The sequence below is a fragment of the Sturnus vulgaris genome, unplaced genomic scaffold, assembly GCF_052056855.1.
Source record: "Sturnus vulgaris isolate bStuVul1 unplaced genomic scaffold, bStuVul1.hap1 Scaffold_248, whole genome shotgun sequence".
Taxonomy (NCBI): domain Eukaryota; kingdom Metazoa; phylum Chordata; class Aves; order Passeriformes; family Sturnidae; genus Sturnus; species Sturnus vulgaris.
The window spans coordinates 138,537-162,904 of record NW_028276333.1 but is presented as its reverse complement, the minus strand read 5'-3'; positions in this window follow the sequence as shown (position 1 = coordinate 162,904).

Here is a 24,368-nt window from a genome sequence, read left to right as displayed (position 1 = left end):
ACCATAACCCTAACCCTAACCCTAACCCTAACCCTAACCCTAACCCTAACCCTAACCCTAACCCTAGCCCAAATAACCCTAACCCTAACCCTAACCCTGACCCTAAACCTAACCCTAAACCAAATAACCCTAACCCTAACCCTAAACCAACTAGCCCTAACACTAACCATAAGCCTAACCTTTACCAAAATAACCCTAACCATAACCCAAACCCAACTAACCATAACCCTAACCCTAACCCTAACCCTAACCCTAACCCTAGCCCATATAACCCTAACCCTAACCCTAACCCTGACCCTAAACCTAACCCTAAACCAAATAACCCTAACCCTAACCCTAACCCAACTAGCCCTAACACTAACCATAAGCCTAACCTTTACCAAAATAACCCTAACCATAACCCAAACCCAACTAACCCTAACCCTAAACTAACCCTAACCCTAACCCTAACCCTAACCCTAACCCTAGCCCAAATAACCCTAACCCTAACCCTAACCCTGACCCTAAACCTAACCCTAAACCAAATAACCCTAACCCTAACCCTAAACCAACTAGCCCTAACACTAACCATAAGCCTAACCTTTACCAAAATAACCCTAACCATAACCCAAACCCAACTAACCATAACCCTAACCCTAACCCTAACCCTAACCCTAGCCCAAATAACCCTAACCCTAACCCTGACCCTAAACCTAACCCTAAACCAAATAACCCTAACCCTAACCCTAAACCAACTAGCCCTAACACTAACCATAAGCCTAACCTTTACCAAAATAACCCTAACCATAACCCAAACCCAACTAACCATAACCCTAACCCTAACCCTAACCCTAACCCTAACCCTAACCCTAACCCTAGCCCAAATAACCCTAACCCTAACCCTAACCCTGAGCCTAAACCTAACCCTAAACCAAATACCCCTAACCCTAACCCTAAACCAACTAGCCCTAACACTAACCATAAGCCTAACCTTTACAAAAATAACCCTAACCATAACCCAAACCCAACTAACCATAACCCTAACCCTAACCCTAACCCTAACCCTAACCCTAGCCCAAATAACCCTAACCCTAACCCTAACCCTGACCCTAAACCTAACCCTAAACCAAATAACCCTAACCCTAACCCTAAACCAACTAGCCCTAACACTAACCATAAGCCTAACCTTTACCAAAATAACCCTAACCATAACCCAAACCCAACTAACCATAACCCTAACCCTAACCCTAACCCTAACCCTAACCCTAACCCTAGCCCATATAACCCTAACCCTAACCCTAACCCTGACCCTAAACCTAACCCTAAACCAAATAACCCTAACCCTAACCCTAAACCAACTAGCCCTAACACTAACCATAAGCCTAACCTTTTCCAAAATAACCCTAACCATAACCCAAACCCAACTAACCATAACCCTAACCCTAACCCTAACCCTAACCCTAACCCTAACCCTAACCCTAACCCTAACCCTAACCCTAGCCCAAATAACCCTAACCCTAACCCTTACCCTGACCCTAAACCTAACCCTAAACCAAATAACCCTAACCCTAACCCTAAACCAACTAGCCCTAACACTAACCATAAGCCTAACCTTTACCAAAATAACCCTAACCATAACCCTAACCCTAACCCTAACCCTAACCCTAACCCTAACCCTAACCCTAACCCTAGCCCAAATAACCCTAACCCTAACCCTATCCCTGACCCTAAACCTAACCCTAAACCAAATAACCCTAACCCTAACCCTAAACCAACTAGCCCTAACACTAACCATAAGCCTAACCTTTACCAAAATAACCCTAACCATAACCCAAACCCAACTAACCATAACCCTAACCCTAACCCTAACCCTAACCCTAACCCTAACCCTAGCCCAAATAACCCTAACCCTAACACTGACCCTAAACCTAACCCTAAACCAAATAACCCTAACCCTAACCCTAACCCAACTAGCCCTAACACTAACCATAAGCCTAACCTTTACCAAAATAACCCTAACCATAACCCTAACCCAACTAACCATAACCCTAACCCTAACCCTAACCCTAACCCTAACCCTAACCCTAACCCTAACCCTAACCCTAACCCTAGCCCAAATAACCCTAACCCTAACCCTAACCCTGACCCTAAACCTAACCCTAAACCAAATAACCCTAACCCTAACCCTAACCCAACTAGCCCTAACACTAACCATAAGCCTAACCTTTACCAAAATAACCCTAACCATAACCCAAACCCAACTAACCATAACCCTAACCCTAACCCTAACCCTAACCCTAACCCTAACCCTAACCCTAACCCTAGCCCAAATAACCCTAACCCTAACCCTAACCCTGACCCTAAACCTAACCCTAAACCAAATAACCCTAACCCTAACCCTAAACCAACTAGCCCTAACACTAACCATAAGCCTAACCTTTACCAAAATAACCCTAACCATAACCCAAACCCAACTAACCATAACCCTAACCCTAACCCTAACCCTAACCCTAACCCTAGCCCATATAACCCTAACCCTAACCCCAACCCTGACCCTAAACCTAATCCTAAACCAAATAACCCTAACCCTAACCCTAACCCAACTAGCCCTAACACTAACCATAAGCCTAACCTTTACCAAAATAACCCTAACCATAACCCAAACCCAACTAACCCTAACCCTAAACTAACCCTAACCCTAACCCTAACCCTAACCCTAACCCTAGCCCAAATAACCCTAACCCTAACCCTAACCCTGACCCTAAACCTAACCCTAAACCAAATAACCCTAACCCTAACCCTAAACCAACTAGCCCTAACACTAACCATAAGCCTAACCTTTACCAAAATAACCCTAACCATAACCCAAACCCAACTAACCATAACCCTAACCCTAACCCTAACCCTAACCCTAACCCTAGCCCAAATAACCCTAACCCTAACCCTGACCCTAAACCTAACCCTAAACCAAATAACCCTAACCCTAACCCTAAACCAACTAGCCCTAACACTAACCATAAGCCTAACCTTTACCAAAATAACCCTAACCATAACCCAAACCCAACTAACCATAACCCTAACCCTAACCCTAACCCTAACCCTAACCCTAACCCTAACCCTAGCCCAAATAACCCTAACCCTAACCCTAACCCTGAGCCTAAACCTAACCCTAAACCAAATACCCCTAACCCTAACCCTAAACCAACTAGCCCTAACACTAACCATAAGCCTAACCTTTACAAAAATAACCCTAACCATAACCCAAACCCAACTAACCATAACCCTAACCCTAACCCTAACCCTAACCCTAACCCTAGCCCAAATAACCCTAACCCTAACCCTAACCCTGACCCTAAACCTAACCCTAAACCAAATAACCCAAACCCTAACCCTAAACCAACTAGCCCTAACACTAACCATAAGCCTAACCTTTACCAAAATAACCCTAACCATAACCCAAACCCAACTAACCATAACCCTAACCCTAACCCTAACCCTAACCCTAACCCTAACCCTAACCCTAGCCCATATAACCCTAACCCTAACCCTAACCCTGACCCTAAACCTAACCCTAAACCAAATAACCCTAACCCTAACCCTAAACCAACTAGCCCTAACACTAACCATAAGCCTAACCTTTTCCAAAATAACCCTAACCATAACCCAAACCCAACTAACCATAACCCTAACCCTAACCCTAACCCTAACCCTAACCCTAACCCTAACCCTAACCCTAACCCTAGCCCAAATAACCCTAACCCTAACCCTTACCCTGACCCTAAACCTAACCCTAAACCAAATAACCCTAACCCTAACCCTAAACCAACTAGCCCTAACACTAACCATAAGCCTAACCTTTACCAAAATAACCCTAACCATAACCCTAACCCTAACCCTAACCCTAACCCTAACCCTAACCCTAACCCTAACCCTAGCCCAAATAACCCTAACCCTAACCCTATCCCTGACCCTAAACCTAACCCTAAACCAAATAACCCTAACCCTAACCCTAAACCAACTAGCCCTAACACTAACCATAAGCCTAACCTTTACCAAAATAACCCTAACCATAACCCAAACCCAACTAACCATAACCCTAACCCTAACCCTAACCCTAACCCTAACCCTAACCCTAGCCCAAATAACCCTAACCCTAACACTGACCCTAAACCTAACCCTAAACCAAATAACCCTAACCCTAACCCTAACCCAACTAGCCCTAACACTAACCATAAGCCTAACCTTTACCAAAATAACCCTAACCATAACCCTAACCCAACTAACCATAACCCTAACCCTAACCCTAACCCTAACCCTAACCCTAACCCTAACCCTAACCCTAACCCTAGCCCAAATAACCCTAACCCTAACCCTAACCCTGACCCTAAACCTAACCCTAAACCAAATAACCCTAACCCTAACCCTAAACCAACTAGCCCTAACACTAACCATAAGCCTAACCTTTACCAAAATAACCCTAAACATAACCCAAACCCAACTAACCATAACCCTAACCCTAACCCTTACCCTAACCCTAACCCTAGCCCATATAACCCTAACCCTAACCCTAACCCTGACCCTAAACCTAACCCTAAACCAAATAACCCTAACCCTAACCCTAAACCAACTAGCCCTAACACTAACCATAAGCCTAACCTTTACCAAAATAACCCTAACCATAACCCAAACCCAACTAACCATAACCCTAACCCTAACCCTAACCCTAACCCTAACCCTAGCCCAAATAACCCTAACCCTAACCCTGACCCTAAACCTAACCCTAAACCAAATAACCCTAACCCTAACCCTAAACCAACTAGCCCTAACACTAACCATAAGCCTAACCTTTACCAAAATAACCCTAACCATAACCCAAACCCAACTAACCATAACCCTAACCCTAACCCTAACCCTAACCCTAGCCCAAATAACCCTAACCCTAACCCTAACCCTGACCCTAAACCTAACCCTAAACCAAATAACCCTAACCCTAACCCTAAACCAACTAGCCCTAACACTAACCATAAGCCTAACCTTTACCAAAATAACCCTAACCATAACCCAAACCCAACTAACCATAACCCTAACCCTAACCCTAACCCTAACCCTAACCCTAGCCCAAATAACCCTAACCCTAACCCTAACCCTGACCCTAAACCTAACCCTAAACCAAATAACCCTAACCCTAACCCTAAACCAACTAGCCCTAACACTAACCATAAGCCTAACCTTTACCAAAATAACCCTAACCATAACCCAAACCCAACTAACCATAACCCTAACCCTAACCCTAACCCTAACCCTAACCCTAACCCTAGCCCATATAACCCTAACCCTAACCCTGACCCTAAACCTAACCCTAAACCAAATAACCCTAACCCTAACCCTAAACCAACTAGCCCTAACACTAACCATAAGCCTAACCTTTACCAAAATAACCCTAACCATAACCCAAACCCAACTAACCATAACCCTAACCCTAACCCTAACCCTAACCCTAACCCTAACCCTAGCCCAAATAACCCTAACCCTAACCCTAACCCTGACCCTAAACCTAACCCTAAACCAAATAACCCTAACCCTAAACCTAAACCAACTAGCCCTAACACTAACCATAAGCCTAACCTTTACCAAAATAACCCTAACCATAACCCAAACCCAACTAACCATAACCCTAACCCTAACCCTAACCCTAACCCTAACCCTAACCCTAGCCCAAATAACCCTAACCCTATCCCTGACCCTAAACCTAACCCTAAACCAAATAACCCTAACCCTAACCCTAAACCAACTAGCCCTAACACAAACCATAAGCCTAACCTTTACCAAAATAACCCTAACCATAACCCTAACCCAACTAACCCTAACCCTAACCCTAACCCTAACCCTAACCCTAGCCCAAATAACCCTAACCCTAACCCTAACCCTGACCCTAAACCTAAACCTAAACCAAATACCCCTAACCCTAACCCTAAACCAACTAGCCCTAACACTAACCATAAGCCTAACATTTACCAAAATAACCCTAACCATAACCCAAACCCAACTAACCATAACCCAAACCCAACTAACCATAACCCTAACCCTAACCCTAACCCTAACCCTAACCCTAGCCCAAATAACCCTAACCCTAACCCTAACCCTGACCCTAAACCTAACCCTAAACCAAATAACCCTAACCCTAACCCTAAACCAACTAGCCCTAACACTAACCATAAGCCTAACCTTTACCAAAATAACCCTAACCATAACCCAAACCCAACTAACCATAACCCTAACCCTAACCCTAACCCTAACCCTAACCCTAGCCCATATAACCCTAACCCTAACCCTAACCCTGACCCTAAACCTAACCCTAAACCAAATAACCCTAACCCTAACCCTAAACCAACTAGCCCTAACACTAACCATAAGCCTAACCTTTACCAAAATAACCCTAACCATAACCCAAACCCAACTAACCATAACCCTAACCCTAACCCTAACCCTAACCCTAACCCTAACCCTAACCCTAACCCTAGCCCAAATAACCCTAACCCTAACCCTTACCCTGACCCTAAACCTAACCCTAAACCAAATAACCCTAACCCTAACCCTAAACCAACTAGCCCTAACACTAACCATAAGCCTAACCTTTACCAAAATAACCCTAACCATAACCCTAACCCTAACCCTAACCCTAACCCTAACCCTAACCCTAACCCTAACCCTAGCCCAAATAACCCTAACCCTAACCCAAACCCTGACCCTAAACCTAACCCTAAACCAAATAACCCTAACCCTAACCCTAAACCAACTAGCCCTAACACTAACCATAAGCCTAACCTTTACCAAAATAACCCTAACCATAACCCAAACCCAACTAACCATAACCCTAACCCTAACCCTAACCCTAACCCTAACCCTAACCCTAACCCTAGCCCAAATAACCCTAACCCTAACACTGACCCTAAACCTAACCCTAAACCAAATAACCCTAACCCTAACCCTAACCCAACTAGCCCTAACACTAACCATAAGCCTAACCTTTACCAAAATAACCCTAACCATAACCCTAACCCAACTAACCATAACCCTAACCCTAACCCTAACCCTAACCCTAACCCTCACCCTAACCCTAACCCTAACCCTAACCCTAACCCTAGCCCAAATAACCCTAACCCTAACCCTAACCCTGACCCTAAACCTAACCCTAAACCAAATAACCCTAACCCTAACCCTAAACCAACTAGCCCTAACACTAACCATAAGCCTAACCTTTACCAAAATAACCCTAACCATAACCCAAACCCAACTAACCATAACCCTAACCCTAACCCTAGCCCAAATAACCCTAACCCTAACCCTAACCCTGACCCTAAACCTAACCCTAAACCAAATAACCCTAACCCTAACCCTAAACCAACTAGCCCTAACACTAACCATAAGCCTAACCTTTAGCAAAATAACCCTAACCATAACCCAAACCCAACTAACCATAACCCTAACCCTAACCCTAACCCTAACCCTAACCCTAGCCCAAATAACCCTAACCCTAACCCTAACCCTGACCCTAAACCTAACCCTAAACCAAATAACCCTAACCCTAACCCTAAACCAACTAGCCCTAACACTAACCATAAGCCTAACCTTTACCAAAATAACCCTAACCATAACCCAAACCCAACTAACCATAACCCTAACCCTAACCCTAACCCTAACCCTAACCCTAACCCTAACCCTAGCCCATATAACCCTAACCCTAACCCTAACCCTGACCCTAAACCTAACCCTAAACCAAATAACCCTAACCCTAACCCTAAACCAACTAGCCCTAACACTAACCATAAGCCTAACCTTTACCAAAATAACCCTAACCATAACCCAAACCCAACTAACCATAACCCTAACCCTAACCCTAACCCTAACCCTAACCCTAGCCCAAATAACCCTAACCCTAACCCTAACCCTGACCCTAAACCTAACCCTAAACCAAATAACCCTAACCCTAACCCTAAACCAACTAGCCCTAACACTAACCATAAGCCTAACCTTTACCAAAATAACCCTAACCATAACCCAAACCCAACTAACCATAACCCTAACCCTAACCCTAACCCTAACCCTAACCCTAGCCCAAATAACCCTAACCCTAACCCTAACCCTGACCCTAAACCTAACCCTAAACCAAATAACCCTAACCCTAACCCTAAACCAACTAGCCCTAACACTAACCATAAGCCTAACCTTTACCAAAATAACCCTAACCATAACCCAAACCCAACTAACCATAACCCAAACCCAACTAACCATAACCCTAACCCTAACCCTAACCCTAACCCTAACCCTTACCCTAACCCTAACCCTAGCCCAAATAACCCTAACCCTAACCCTAACCCTGACCCTAAACCTAACCCTAAACCAAATAACCCTAACCCTAACCCTAAACCAAGTAGCCCTAACACTAACCATAAGCCTAACCTTTACCAAAATAACCCTAACCATAAACCAAACCCAACAAACCATAACCCTAACCCTAACCCTAACCCTAACCCTAACCCTAACCCTAGCCCAAATAACCCTAACCCTAACCCTAACCCTGACCCTAAACCTGACCCTAAACCAAATAACCCTAACCCTAACCCTAAACCAACTAGCCCTAACACTAACCATAAGCCTAACCTTTACCGAAATAACCCTAACCCTAACCCAAACCCAACTAACTTTAACCCTAACCCTAACCCTAACCCTAACCCTAACCCTAACCCTAACCCTAACCCTAGCCCAAATAACCCTAACCCTAACCATAAACCTGACCCTACACCTAACACTAAACCAAATAACCCTAACCCTAACCCTAAACCAACTAGCCCTAACACTAACCATAAGCCTAACCTTTAGCAAAATAACCCTAACCATAACCCAAACCCAACTAACCATAACCCTAACCCTAACCCTAACCCTAACCCTAACCCTAGCCCAAATAACCCTAACCCTAACCCTAACCCTGACCCTAAACCTAACCCTAAACCAAATAACCCTAACCCTAACCCTAAACCAACTAGCCCTAACACTAACCATAAGCCTAACCTTTACCAAAATAACCCTAACCATAACCCTAACCCAACTAACCCTAACCCTAACCCTAACCCTAACCCTAACCCTAGCCCAAATAACCCTAACCCTAACCCTAACCCTAACCCTAAACCTAAACCTAAACCAAATACCCCTAACCCTAACCCTAAACCAACTAGCCCTAACACTAACCATAAGCCTAACTTTTACCAAAATAACCCTAACCATAACCCAAACCCAACTAACCATAACCCTAACCCTAACCCTAACCCTAACCCTAACCCTAACCCTAACCCTAACCCTAACCCTAACCCTAGCCCAAATAACCCTAACCCTAACCCTAACCCTGACCCTAAACCTAACCCTAAACCAAATAACCCTAACCCTAACCCTAAACCAACTAGCCCTAACACTAACCATAAGCCTAACCTTTACCAAAATAACCCTAACCATAACCCTAACCCAACTAACCATAACCCTAACCCTAACCCTAACCCTAACCCTAACCCTAACCCTAGCCCAAATAACCCTAACCCTAACCCTAACCCTGACCCTAAACCTAACCCTAAACCAAATAACCCTAACCCTAACCCTAAACCAACTAGCCCTAACACTAACCATAAGCCTAACCTTTACCAAAATAACCCTAACCATAACCCAAACCCAACTAACCATAACCCTAACCCTAACCCTAACCCTAACCCTAGCCCATATAACCCTAACCCTAACCCTAACCCTGACCCTAAACCTAACCCTAAACCAAATAACCCTAACCCTAACCCTAAACCAACTAGCCCTAACACTAACCATAAGCCTAACCTTTACCAAAATAACCCTAACCATAACCCAAACCCAACTAACCATAACCCTAACCCTAACCCTAACCCTAACCCTAACCCTAGCCCATATAACCCTAACCCTAACCCTAACCCTGACCCTAAACCTAACCCTAAACCAAATAACCCTAACCCTAACCCTAAACCAACTAGCCCTAACACTAACCATAAGCCTAACCTTTACCAAAATAACCCTAACCATAACCCAAACCCAACTAACCATAACCCTAACCCTAACCCTAACCCTAACCCTAGCCCAAATAACCCTAACCCTAACCCTAACCCTGACCCTAAACCTAACCCTAAACCAAATAACCCTAACCCTAACCCTAAACCAACTAGCCCTAACACTAACCATAAGCCTAACCTTTACCAAAATAACCCTAACCATAACCCAAACCCAACTAACCATAACCCTAACCCTAACCCTAACCCTAACCCTAACCCTAGCCCAAATAACCCTAACCCTAACCCTAACCCTGACCCTAAACCTAACCCTAAACCAAATAACCATAACCCTAACCCTAAACCAACTAGCCCTAACACTAACCATAAGCCTGACCTTTACCAAAATAACCCTAACCATAACCCAAACCCAACTAACCATAACCCTAACCCTAACCCTAACCCTAACCCTAACCCTAGCCCATATAACCCTAACCCTAACCCTAACCCTGACCCTAAACCTAACCCTAAACCAAATAACCCTAACCCTAACCCTAAACCAACTAGCCCTAACACTAACCATAAGCCTAACCTTTACCAAAATAACCCTAACCATAACCCAAACCCAACTAACCATAACCCTAACCCTAACCCTAACCCTAACCCTAACCCTAACCCTAGCCCAAATAACCCTAACCCTAACCCTAACCCTGACCCTAAACCTAACCCTAAACCAAATAACCCTAACCCTAACCCTAAACCAACTAGCCCTAACACTAACCATAAGCCTAACCTTTACCAAAATAACCCTAACCATAACCCAAACCCAACTAACCATAACCCTAACCCTAACCCTAACCCTAACCCTAACCCTAGCCCAAATAACCCTAACCCTAACCCTAACCCTGACCCTAAACCTAACCCTAAACCAAATAACCCTAACCCTAACCCTAAACCAACTAGCCCTAACACTAACCATAAGCCTAACCTTTACCAAAATAACCCTAACCATAACCCTAACCCAACTAACCCTAACCCTAACCCTAACCCTAACCCTAACCCTAACCCTAGCCCAAATAACCCTAACCCTAACCCTAACCCTGACCCTAAACCTAAACCTAAACCAAATACCCCTAACCCTAACCCTAAACCAACTAGCCCTAACACTAACCATAAGCCTAACCTTTACCAAAATAACCCTAACCATAACCCAAACCCAACTAACCATAACCCAAACCCAACTAACCATAACCCTAACCCTAACCCTAACCCTAACCCTAACCCTAACCCTAACCCTAACCCTAGCCCAAATAACCCTAACCCTAACCCTAACCCTGACCCTAAACCTAACCCTAAACCAAATAACCCTAACCCTAACCCTAAACCAACTAGCCCTAACACTAACCATAAGCCTAACCTTTACCAAAATAACCCTAACCATAAACCAAACCCAACTAACCATAACCCTAACCCTAACCCTAACCCTAACCCTAACCCTAACCCTAGCCCAAATAACCCTAACCCTAACCCTAACCCTGACCCTAAACCTGACCCTAAACCAAATAACCCTAACCCTAACCCTAAACCAACTAGCCCTAACACTAACCATAAGCCTAACCTTTACCGAAATAACCCTAACCCTAACCCAAACCCAACTAACCCTAACCCTAACCCTAACCCTAACCCTAACCCTAACCCTAACCCTAGCCCAAATAACCCTAACCCTAACCATAAACCTGACCCTACACCTAACACTAAACCAAATAACCCTAACCCTAACCCTAAACCAACTAGCCCTAACACTAACCATAAGCCTAACCTTTACCAAAATAAACCTAACCATAACCCAAACCCAACTAACCATAACCCTAACCCTAACCCTAACCCTAACCCTAACCCTAACCCTAACCCTAGCCCAAATAACCCTAACCCTAACCCTAACCCTGACCCTAAACCTAACCCTAAACCAAATAACCCTAACCCTAACCCTAAACCAACTAGCCCTAACACTAACCATAAGCCTAACCTTTACCAAAATAACCCTAACCATAACCCAAACCCAACTAACCATAACCCTAACCCTAACCCTAACCCTAACCCTAACCCTAGCCCATATAACCCTAACCCTAACCCTAACCCTGACCCTAAACCTAACCCTAAACCAAATAACCCTAACCCTAACCCTAACCCAACTAGCCCTAACACTAACCATAAGCCTAACCTTTACCAAAATAACCCTAACCATAACCCAAACCCAACTAACCCTAACCCTAACCCTAACCCTAACCCTAACCCTAACCCTAACCCTAACCCTAACCCTAGCCCAAATAACCCTAACCCTAACCCTAACCCTGACCCTAAACCTAACCCTAAACCAAATAACCCTAACCCTAACCCTAAACCAACTAGCCCTAACACTAACCATAAGCCTAACCTTTACCAAAATAACCCTAACCATAACCCAAACCCAACTAACCATAACCCTAACCCTAACCCTAACCCTAACCCTAACCCTAACCCTAACCCTAGCCCAAATAACCCTAACCCTAACCCTAACCCTGACCCTAAACCTAACCCTAAACCAAATAACCCTAACCCTAACCCTAAACCAACTAGCCCTAACACTAACCATAAGCCTAACCTTTACCAAAATAACCCTAACCATAACCCAAACCCAACTAACCATAACCCTAACCCTAACCCTAACCCTAACCCTAACCCTAACCCTAACCCTAACCCTAGCCCAAATAACCCTAACCCTAACCCTAACCCTGAGCCTAAACCTAACCTTAAACCAAATACCCCTAACCCTAACCCTAAACCAACTAGCCCTAACAATAACCATAAGCCTAACCTTTACAAAAATAACCCTAACCATAACCCAAACCCAACTAACCATAACCCTAACCCTAACCCTAACCCTAACCCTAACCCTAGCCCAAATAACCCTAACCCTAACCCTAACCCTGACCCTAAACCTAACCCTAAACCAAATAACCCTAACCCTAACCCTAAACCAACTAGCCCTAACACTAACCATAAGCCTAACCTTTACCAAAATAACCCTAACCATAACCCAAACCCAACTAACCATAACCCTAACCCTAACCCTAACCCTAACCCTAACCCTAACCCTAACCCTAACCCTAACCCTAACCCTAACCCTAGCCCATATAACCCTAACCCTAACCCTAACCCTGACCCTAAACCTAACCCTAAACCAAATAACCCTAACCCTAACCCTAAACCAACTAGCCCTAACACTAACCATAAGCCTAACCTTTACCAAAATAACCCTAACCATAACCCAAACCCAACTAACCATAACCCTAACCCTAACCCTAACCCTAACCCTAACCCTAACCCTAACCCTAACCCTAGCCCAAATAACCCTAACCCTAACCCTTACCCTGACCCTAAACCTAACCCTAAACCAAATAACCCTAACCCTAACCCTAAACCAACTAGCCCTAACACTAACCATAAGCCTAACCTTTACCAAAATAACCCTAACCATAACCCTAACCCTAACCCTAACCCTAACCCTAACCCTAACCCTAACCCTAACCCTAACCCTAGCCCAAATAACCCTAACCCTAACCCTAACCCTGACCCTAAACCTAACCCTAAACCAAATAACCCTAACCCTAACCCTAAACCAACTAGCCCTAACACTAACCATAAGCCTAACCTTTACCAAAATAACCCTAACCATAACCCAAACCCAACTAACCATAACCCTAACCCTAACCCTAACCCTAACCCTAACCCTAACCCTAACCCTAGCCCAAATAACCCTAACCCTAACACTGACCCTAAACCTAACCCTAAACCAAATAACCCTAACCCTAACCCTAACCCAACTAGCCCTAACACTAACCATAAGCCTAACCTTTACCAAAATAACCCTAACCATAACCCTAACCCAACTAACCATAACCCTAACCCTAACCCTAACCCTAACCCTAACCCTAACCCTAACCCTAACCCTAGCCCAAATAACCCTAACCCTAACCCTAACCCTGACCCTAAACCTAACCCTAAACCAAATAACCCTAACCCTAACCCTAAACCAACTAGCCCTAACACTAACCATAAGCCTAACCTTTACCAAAATAACCCTAACCATAACCCAAACCCAACTAACCATAACCCTAACCCTAACCCTAACCCTAACCCTAACCCTAACCCTAGCCCAAATAACCCTAACCCTAACCCTAACCCTGACCCTAAACCTAACCCTAAACCAAATAACCCTAACCCTAACCCTAAACCAACTAGCCCTAACACTAACCATAAGCCTAACCTTTACCAAAATAACCCTAACCATAACCCAAACCCAACTAACCATAACCCTAACCCTAACCCTAACCCTAACCCTAACCCTAGCCCAAATAACCCTAACCCTAACCCTAACCCTGACCCTAAACCTAACCCTAAACCAAATAACCCTAACCCTAACCCTAAACCAACTAGCCCTAACACTAACCATAAGCCTAACCTTTACCAAAATAACCCTAACCATAACCCAAACCCAACTAACCATAACCCTAACCCTAACCCTAACCCTAACCCTAACCCTAACCCTAGCCCATATAACCCTAACCCTAACCCTAACCCTGACCCTAAACCTAACCCTAAACCAAATAACCCTAACCCTAACCCTAAACCAACTAGCCCTAACACTAACCATAAGCCTAACCTTTACCAAAATAACCCTAACCATAACCCAAACCCAACTAACCATAACCCTAACCCTAACCCTAACCCTAACCCTAACCCTAACCCTAACCCTAGCCCAAATAACCCTAACCCTAACCCTAACCCTGACCCTAAACCTAACCCTAAACCAAATAACCCTAACCCTAACCCTAAACCAACTAGCCCTAACACTAACCATAAGCCTAACCTTTACCAAAATAACCCTAACCATAACCCAAACCCAACTAACCATAACCCTAACCCTAACCCTAACCCTAACCCTAACCCTAGCCCAAATAACCCTAACCCTAACCCTAACCCTGACCCTAAACCTAACCCTAAACCAAATAACCCTAACCCTAACCCTAAACCAACTAGCCCTAACACAAACCATAAGCCTAACCTTTACCAAAATAACCCTAACCATAACCCTAACCCAACTAACCCTAACCCTAACCCTAACCCTAACCCTAGCCCAAATAACCCTAACCCTAACCCTAACCCTGACCCTAAACCTAAACCTAAACCAAATACCCCTAACCCTAACCCTAAACCAACTAGCCCTAACACTAACCATAAGCCTAACCTTTACCAAAATAAACCTAACCATAACCCAAACCCAACTAACCATAACCCAAACCCAACTAACCATAACCCTAACCCTAACCCTAACCCTAACCCTAACCCTAACCCTAACCCTAGCCCAAATAACCCTAACCCTAACCCTAACCCTGACCCTAAACCTAACCCTAAACCAAATAACCCTAACCCTAACCCTAAACCAACTAGCCCTAACACTAACCATAAGCCTAACATTTACCAAAATAACCCTAACCATAACCCAAACCCAACTAACCCTAACCCTAACCCTAACCCTAACCCTAACCCTAACCCTAGCCCAAATAACCCTAACGCTAACCCTAACCCTGACCCTAAACCTAACCCTAAACCAAATAACCCTAACCCTAACCCTAAACCAACTAGCCCTAACTCTAACCATAAGCCTAACCTTTACCAAAATAACCCTAACCATAACCCTAACCCAACTAACCATAACCCTAACCCTAACCCTAACCCTAACCCTAACCCTAGCCCAAATAACCCTAACCCTAACCCTAACCCTGACCCTAAACCTAACCCTAAACCAAATAACCCTAACCCTAACCCTAAACCAACTAGCCCTAACACTAACCATAAGCCTAACCTTTACCAAAATATCCCTATCCATAACACAAACCCAACTAACCATAACCCTAACCCTAACCCTAACCCTAACCCTAACCCTAACCCTAACCCTAACCCTAGCCCAAATAACCCTAACCCTAACACTGACCCTAAACCTAACCCTAAACCAAATAACCCTAACACTAACCCTAACCCAACTAGCCCTAACACTAACCATAAGCCTAACCTTTACCAAAATAACCCTAACCCTAACCCTAACCCTGACCCTAAACCTAAACCTAAACCAAATACCCCTAACCCTAACCCTAAACCAACTAGCCCTAACACTAACCATAAGCCTAACCTTTACCAAAATAACCCTAACCATAACCCAAACCCAACTAACCATAACCCAAACCCAACTAACCATAACCCTAACCCTAACCCTAACCCTAACCCTAACCCTAACCCTAACCCTAACCCTAGCCCAAATAACCCTAACCCTAACCCTAACCCTGACCCTAAACCTAACCCTAAACCAAATAACCCTAACCCTAACCCTAAACCAACTAGCCCTAACACTAACCATAAGCCTAACCTTTACCAAAATAACCCTAACCATAAACCAAACCCAACTAACCATAACCCTAACCCTAACCCTAACCCTAACCCTAACCCTAACCCTAGCCCAAATAACCCTAACCCTAACCCTAACCCTGACCCTAAACCTGACCCTAAACCAAATAACCCTAACCCTAACCCTAAACCAACTAGCCCTAACACTAACCATAAGCCTAACCTTTACCGAAATAACCCTAACCCTAACCCAAACCCAACTAACCCTAACCCTAACCCTAACCCTAACCCTAACCCTAACCCTAACCCTAGCCCAAATAACCCTAACCCTAACCATAAACCTGACCCTACACCTAACACTAAACCAAATAACCCTAACCCTAACCCTAAACCAACTAGCCCTAACACTAACCATAAGCCTAACCTTTACCAAAATAAACCTAACCATAACCCAAACCCAACTAACCATAACCCTAACCCTAACCCTAACCCTAACCCTAACCCTAACCCTAACCCTAGCCCAAATAACCCTAACCCTAACCCTAACCCTGACCCTAAACCTAACCCTAAACCAAATAACCCTAACCCTAACCCTAAACCAACTAGCCCTAACACTAACCATAAGCCTAACCTTTACCAAAATAACCCTAACCATAACCCAAACCCAACTAACCATAACCCTAACCCTAACCCTAACCCTAACCCTAACCCTAGCCCATATAACCCTAACCCTAACCCTAACCCTGACCCTAAACCTAACCCTAAACCAAATAACCCTAACCCTAACCCTAACCCAACTAGCCCTAACACTAACCATAAGCCTAACCTTTACCAAAATAACCCTAACCATAACCCAAACCCAACTAACCCTAACCCTAACCCTAACCCTAACCCTAACCCTAACCCTAACCCTAACCCTAACCCTAGCCCAAATAACCCTAACCCTAACCCTAACCCTGACCCTAAACCTAACCCTAAACCAAATAACCCTAACCCTAACCCTAAACCAACTAGCCCTAACACTAACCATAAGCCTAACCTTTACCAAAATAACCCTAACCATAACCCAAACCCAACTAACCATAACCCTAACCCTAACCCTAACCCTAACCCTAACCCTAACCCTAACCCTAGCCCAAATAACCCTAACCCTAACCCTAACCCTGACCCTAAACCTAACCCTAAACCAAATAACCCTAACCCTAACCCTAAACCAACTAGCCCTAACACTAACCATAAGCCTAACCTTTACCAAAATAACCCTAACCATAACCCAAACCCAACTAACCATAACCCTAACCCTAACCCTAACCCTAACCCTAACCCTAACCCTAACCCTAGCCCAAATAACCCTAACCCTAACCCTAACCCTGAGCCTAAACCTAACCTTAAACCAAATACCCCTAACCCTAACCCTAAACCAACTAGCCCTAACAATAACCATAAGCCTAACCTTTACAAAAATAACCCTAACCATAACCCAAACCCAACTAACCATAACCCTAACCCTAACCCTAACCCTAACCCTAACCCTAGCCCAAATAACCCTAACCCTAACCCTAACCCTGACCCTAAACCTAACCCTAAACCAAATAACCCTAACCCTAACCCTAAACCAACTAGCCCTAACACTAACCATAAGCCTAACCTTTACCAAAATAACCCTAACCATAACCCAAACCCAACTAACCATAACCCTAACCCTAACCCTAACCCTAACCCTAACCCTAACCCTAACCCTAACCCCTAACCCTAACCCTAACCCTAGCCCATATAACCCTAACCCTAACCCTAACCCTGACCCTAAACCTAACCCTAAACCAAATAACCCTAACCCTAACCCTAAACCAACTAGCCCTAACACTAACCATAAGCCTAACCTTTACCAAAATAACCCTAACCATAACCCAAACCCAACTAACCATAACCCTAACCCTAACCCTAACCCTAACCCTAACCCTAACCCTAACCCTAACCCTAGCCCAAATAACCCTAACCCTAACCCTTACCCTGACCCTAAACCTAACCCTAAACCAAATAACCCTAACCCTAACCCTAAACCAACTAGCCCTAACACTAACCATAAGCCTAACCTTTACCAAAATAACCCTAACCATAACCCTAACCCTAACCCTAACCCTAACCCTAACCCTAACCCTAACCCTAACCCTAACCCTAGCCCAAATAACCCTAACCCTAACCCTAACCCTGACCCTAAACCTAACCCTAAACCAAATAACCCTAACCCTAACCCTAAACCAACTAGCCCTAACACTAACCATAAGCCTAACCTTTACCAAAATAACCCTAACCATAACCCAAACCCAACTAACCATAACCCTAACCCTAACCCTAACCCTAACCCTAACCCTAACCCTAACCCTAGCCCAAATAACCCTAACCCTAACACTGACCCTAAACCTAACCCTAAACCAAATAACCCTAACCCTAACCCTAACCCAACTAGCCCTAACACTAACCATAAGCCTAACCTTTACCAAAATAACCCTAACCATAACCCTAACCCAACTAACCATAACCCTAACCCTAACCCTAACCCTAACCCTAACCCTAACCCTAACCCTAACCCTAGCCCAAATAACCCTAACCCTAACCCTAACCCTGACCCTAAACCTAACCCTAAACCAAATAACCCTAACCCTAACCCTAAACCAACTAGCCCTAACACTAACCATAAGCCTAACCTTTACCAAAATAACCCTAACCATAACCCAAACCCAACTAACCATAACCCTAACCCTAACCCTAACCCTAACCCTAACCCTAACCCTAGCCCAAATAACCCTAACCCTAACCCTAACCCTGACCCTAAACCTAACCCTAAACCAAATAACCCTAACCCTAACCCTAAACCAACTAGCCCTAACACTAACCATAAGCCTAACCTTTACCAAAATAACCCTAACCATAACCCAAACCCAACTAACCATAACCCTAACCCTAACCCTAACCCTAACCCTAACCCTAGCCCAAATAACCCTAACCCTAACCCTAACCCTGACCCTAAACCTAACCCTAAACCAAATAACCCTAACCCTAACCCTAAACCAACTAGCCCTAACACTAACCATAAGCCTAACCTTTACCAAAATAACCCTAACCATAACCCAAACCCAACTAACCATAACCCTAACCCTAACCCTAACCCTAACCCTAACCCTAACCCTAGCCCATATAACCCTAACCCTAACCCTAACCCTGACCCTAAACCTAACCCTAAACCAAATAACCCTAACCCTAACCCTAAACCAACTAGCCCTAACACTAACCATAAGCCTAACCTTTACCAAAATAACCCTAACCATAACCCAAACCCAACTAACCATAACCCTAACCCTAACCCTAACCCTAACCCTAACCCTAACCCTAACCCTAGCCCAAATAACCCTAACCCTAACCCTAACCCTGACCCTAAACCTAACCCTAAACCAAATAACCCTAACCCTAACCCTAAACCAACTAGCCCTAACACTAACCATAAGCCTAACCTTTACCAAAATAACCCTAACCATAACCCAAACCCAACTAACCATAACCCTAACCCTAACCCTAACCCTAACCCTAACCCTAGCCCAAATAACCCTAACCCTAACCCTAACCCTGACCCTAAACCTAACCCTAAACCAAATAACCCTAACCCTAACCCTAAACCAACTAGCCCTAACACAAACCATAAGCCTAACCTTTACCAAATAACCCTAACCATAACCCTAACCCAACTAACCCTAACCCTAACCCTAACCCTAACCCTAGCCCAAATAACCCTAACCCTAACCCTAACCCTGACCCTAAACCTAAACCTAAACCAAATACCCCTAACCCTAACCCTAAACCAACTAGCCCTAACACTAACCATAAGCCTAACCTTTACCAAAATAAACCTAACCATAACCCAAACCCAACTAACCATAACCCAAACCCAACTAACCATAACCCTAACCCTAACCCTAACCCTAACCCTAACCCTAACCCTAACCCTAGCCCAAATAACCCTAACCCTAACCCTAACCCTGACCCTAAACCTAACCCTAAACCAAATAACCCTAACCCTAACCCTAAACCAACTAGCCCTAACACTAACCATAAGCCTAACATTTACCAAAATAACCCTAACCATAACCCAAACCCAACTAACCCTAACCCTAACCCTAACCCTAACCCTAACCCTAACCCTAGCCCAAATAACCCTAACGCTAACCCTAACCCTGACCCTAAACCTAACCCTAAACCAAATAACCCTAACCCTAACCCTAAACCAACTAGCCCTAACTCTAACCATAAGCCTAACCTTTACCAAAATAACCCTAACCATAACCCTAACCCAACTAACCATAACCCTAACCCTAACCCTAACCCTAACCCTAACCCTAGCCCAAATAACCCTAACCCTAACCCTAACCCTGACCCTAAACCTAACCCTAAACCAAATAACCCTAACCCTAACCCTAAACCAACTAGCCCTAACACTAACCATAAGCCTAACCTTTACCAAAATATCCCTATCCATAACACAAACCCAACTAACCATAACCCTAACCCTAACCCTAACCCTAACCCTAACCCTAACCCTAACCCTAACCCTAGCCCAAATAACCCTAACCCTAACACTGACCCTAAACCTAACCCTAAACCAAATAACCCTAACACTAACCCTAACCCAACTAGCCCTAACACTAACCATAAGCCTAACCTTTACCAAAATAACCCTAACCATAACCCTAACCCAACTAACCATAACCCTAACCCTAACCCTAACCCTAACCCTAACCCTAACCCTAACCCTAACCCTAGCCCATATAACCCTAACCCTAACCCTAACCCTGACCCTAAACCTAACCCTAAACCAAATAACCCTAACCCTAACCCTAAACCAACTAGCCCTAACACTAACCATAAGCCTAACCTTTACCAAAATAACCCTAAACATAACCCTAACCCTAACCCTAACCCTAACCCTAACCCTAACCCTAACCCTAACCCTGACCCTAAACCTAACCCTAAACCAAATAACCCTAACCCTAACCCTAAACCAACTAGCCCTAACACTAACCATAAGCCTAACCTTTACCAAAATAACCCTAACCATAACCCAAACCCAACTAACCATAACCCTAACCCTAACCCTAACCCTAACCCTAGCCCAAATAACCCTAACCCTAACCCTAACCCTGACCCTAAACCTAACCCTAAACCAAATAACCCTAACCCTAACCCTAAACCAACTAGCCCTAACACTAACCATAAGCCTAACCTTTACCAAAATAACTCTAACCATAACCCAAACCCAACTAACCATAACCCTAACCCTAACCCTAACCCTAACCCTAACCCTAACCCTAGCCCAAATAACCCTAACCCTAACCCTAACCCTGACCCTAAACCTAACCCTAAACCAAATAACCCTAACCCTAACCCTAAACCAACTAGCCCTAACACTAACCATAAGCCTAACCTTTACCAAAATAACCCTAACCATAACCCAAACCCAACTAACCATAACCCTAACCCTAACCCTAACCCTAACCCTAACCCTAACCCTAACCCTAGCCCATATAACCCTAACCCTAACCCTAACCCTGACCCTAAACCTAACCCTAAACCAAATAACCCTAACCCTAACCCTAAACCAACTAGCCCTAACACTAACCATAAGCCTAACCTTTACCAAAATAACCCTAACCATAACCCAAACCCAACTAACCATAACCCTAACCCTAACCCTAACCCTAACCCTAACCCTAACCCTAGCCCAAATAACCCTAACCCTAACCCTAACCCTGACCCTAAACCTAACCCTAAACCAAATAACCCTAACCCTAACCCTAAACCAACTAGCCCTAACACTAACCATAAGCCTAACCTTTACCAAAATAACCCTAACCATAACCCAAACCCAACTAACCATAACCCTAACCCTAACCCTAACCCTAACCCTAGCCCAAATAACCCTAACCCTAACCCTAACCCTGACCCTAAACCTAACCCTAAACCAAATAACCCTAACCCTAACCCTAAACCAACTAGCCCTAACACAAACCATAAGCCTAACCTTTACCAAAATAACCCTAACCATAACCCTAACCCAACTAACCCTAACCCTAACCCTAACCCTAACCCTAACCCTAGCCCAAATAACCCTAACCCTAACCCTAACCCTGACCCTAAACCTAAACCTAAACCAAATACCCCTAACCCTAACCCTAAACCAACTAGCCCTAACAATAACCATAAGCCTAACCTTTACCAAAATAACCCTACCCATAACCCAAACCCAACTAACCATAACCCAAACCCAACTAACCATAACCCTAACCCTAACCCTAACCCTAACCCTAACCCTAGCCCAAATAACCCTAACCCTAACCCTAAACCTGACCCTAAACCTAACCCTAAACCAAATAACCCTAACCCTAACCCTAAACCAACTAGCCCTAACACTAACCATAAGCCTAACCTTTACCAAAATAACCCTAACCATAACCCAAACCCAACTAACCCTAACCCTAACCCTAACCCTAACCCTAGCCCAAATAACCCTAACCCTAACCCTAACCCTGACCCTAAACCTAACCCTAAACCAAATAACCCTAACCCTAACCCTAAACCAACTAGCCCTAACACTAACCATAAGCCTAACCTTTACCAAAATAACCCTAACCATAACCCTAACCCAACTAACCATAACCCTAACCCTAACCCTAACCCTAACCCTAACCCTAGCCCAAATAACCCTAACCCTAACCCTAAACCTGACCCTAAACCTAACCCTAAACCAAATAACCCTAACCCTAACCCTAAACCAACTAGCCCTAACACTAACCATAAGCCTAACCTTTACCAAAATAACCCTAACCATAACCCAAACCCAACTAACCATAACCCTAACCCTAACCCTAACCCTAACCCTAACCCTAACCCTAACCCTAACCCTAGCCCAAATAACCCTAACCCTAACCCTAAACCTGACCCTAAACCTAACCCTAAACCAAATAACCCTAACCCTAACCCTAAACCAACTAGCCCTAACACTAACCATAAGCCTAACCTTTACCAAAATAACCCTAACCATAACCCAAACCCAACTAACCATAACCCTAACCCTAACCCTAACCCTAGCCCAAATAACCCTAACCCTAACCCTAACCCTGACCCTAAACCTAACCCTAAACCAAATAACCCTAACCCTAACCCTAAACCAACTAGCCCTAACACTAACCATAAGCCTAACCTTTACCAAAATAACCCTAACCATAACCCAAACCCAACTAACCATAACCCTAACCCTAACCCTATCCCTAACCCTAACCCTAGCCCAAATAACCCTAACCCTAACCCTAACCCTGACCCTAAACCTAACCCTAAACCAAATAACCCTAACCCTAACCCTAAACCAACTAGCCCTAACACTAACCATAAGCCTAACCTTTACCAAAATAACCCTAACCATAACCCAAACCCAACTAACCATAACCCTAACCCTAACCATAACCCTAACCCTAACCCTAGCCCATATAACCCTAACCCTAACCCTAACCCTGACCCTAAACCTAACCCTAAACCAAATAACCCTAACCCTAACCCTAAACCAACTAGCCCTAACTCTAACCATAAGCCTAACCTTTACCAAAATAACCCTAACCATAACCCTAACCCAACTAACCATAACCCTAACCCTAACCCTAACCCTAACCCTAACCCTAACCCTAGCCCAAATAACCCTAACCCTAACCCTAACCCTGACCCTAAACCTAACCCTAAACCAAATAACCCTAACCCTAACCCTAAACCAACTAGCCCTAACACTAACCATAAGCCTAACCTTTACCAAAATAACCCTAACCATAACCCAAACCCAACTAACCATAACCCTAA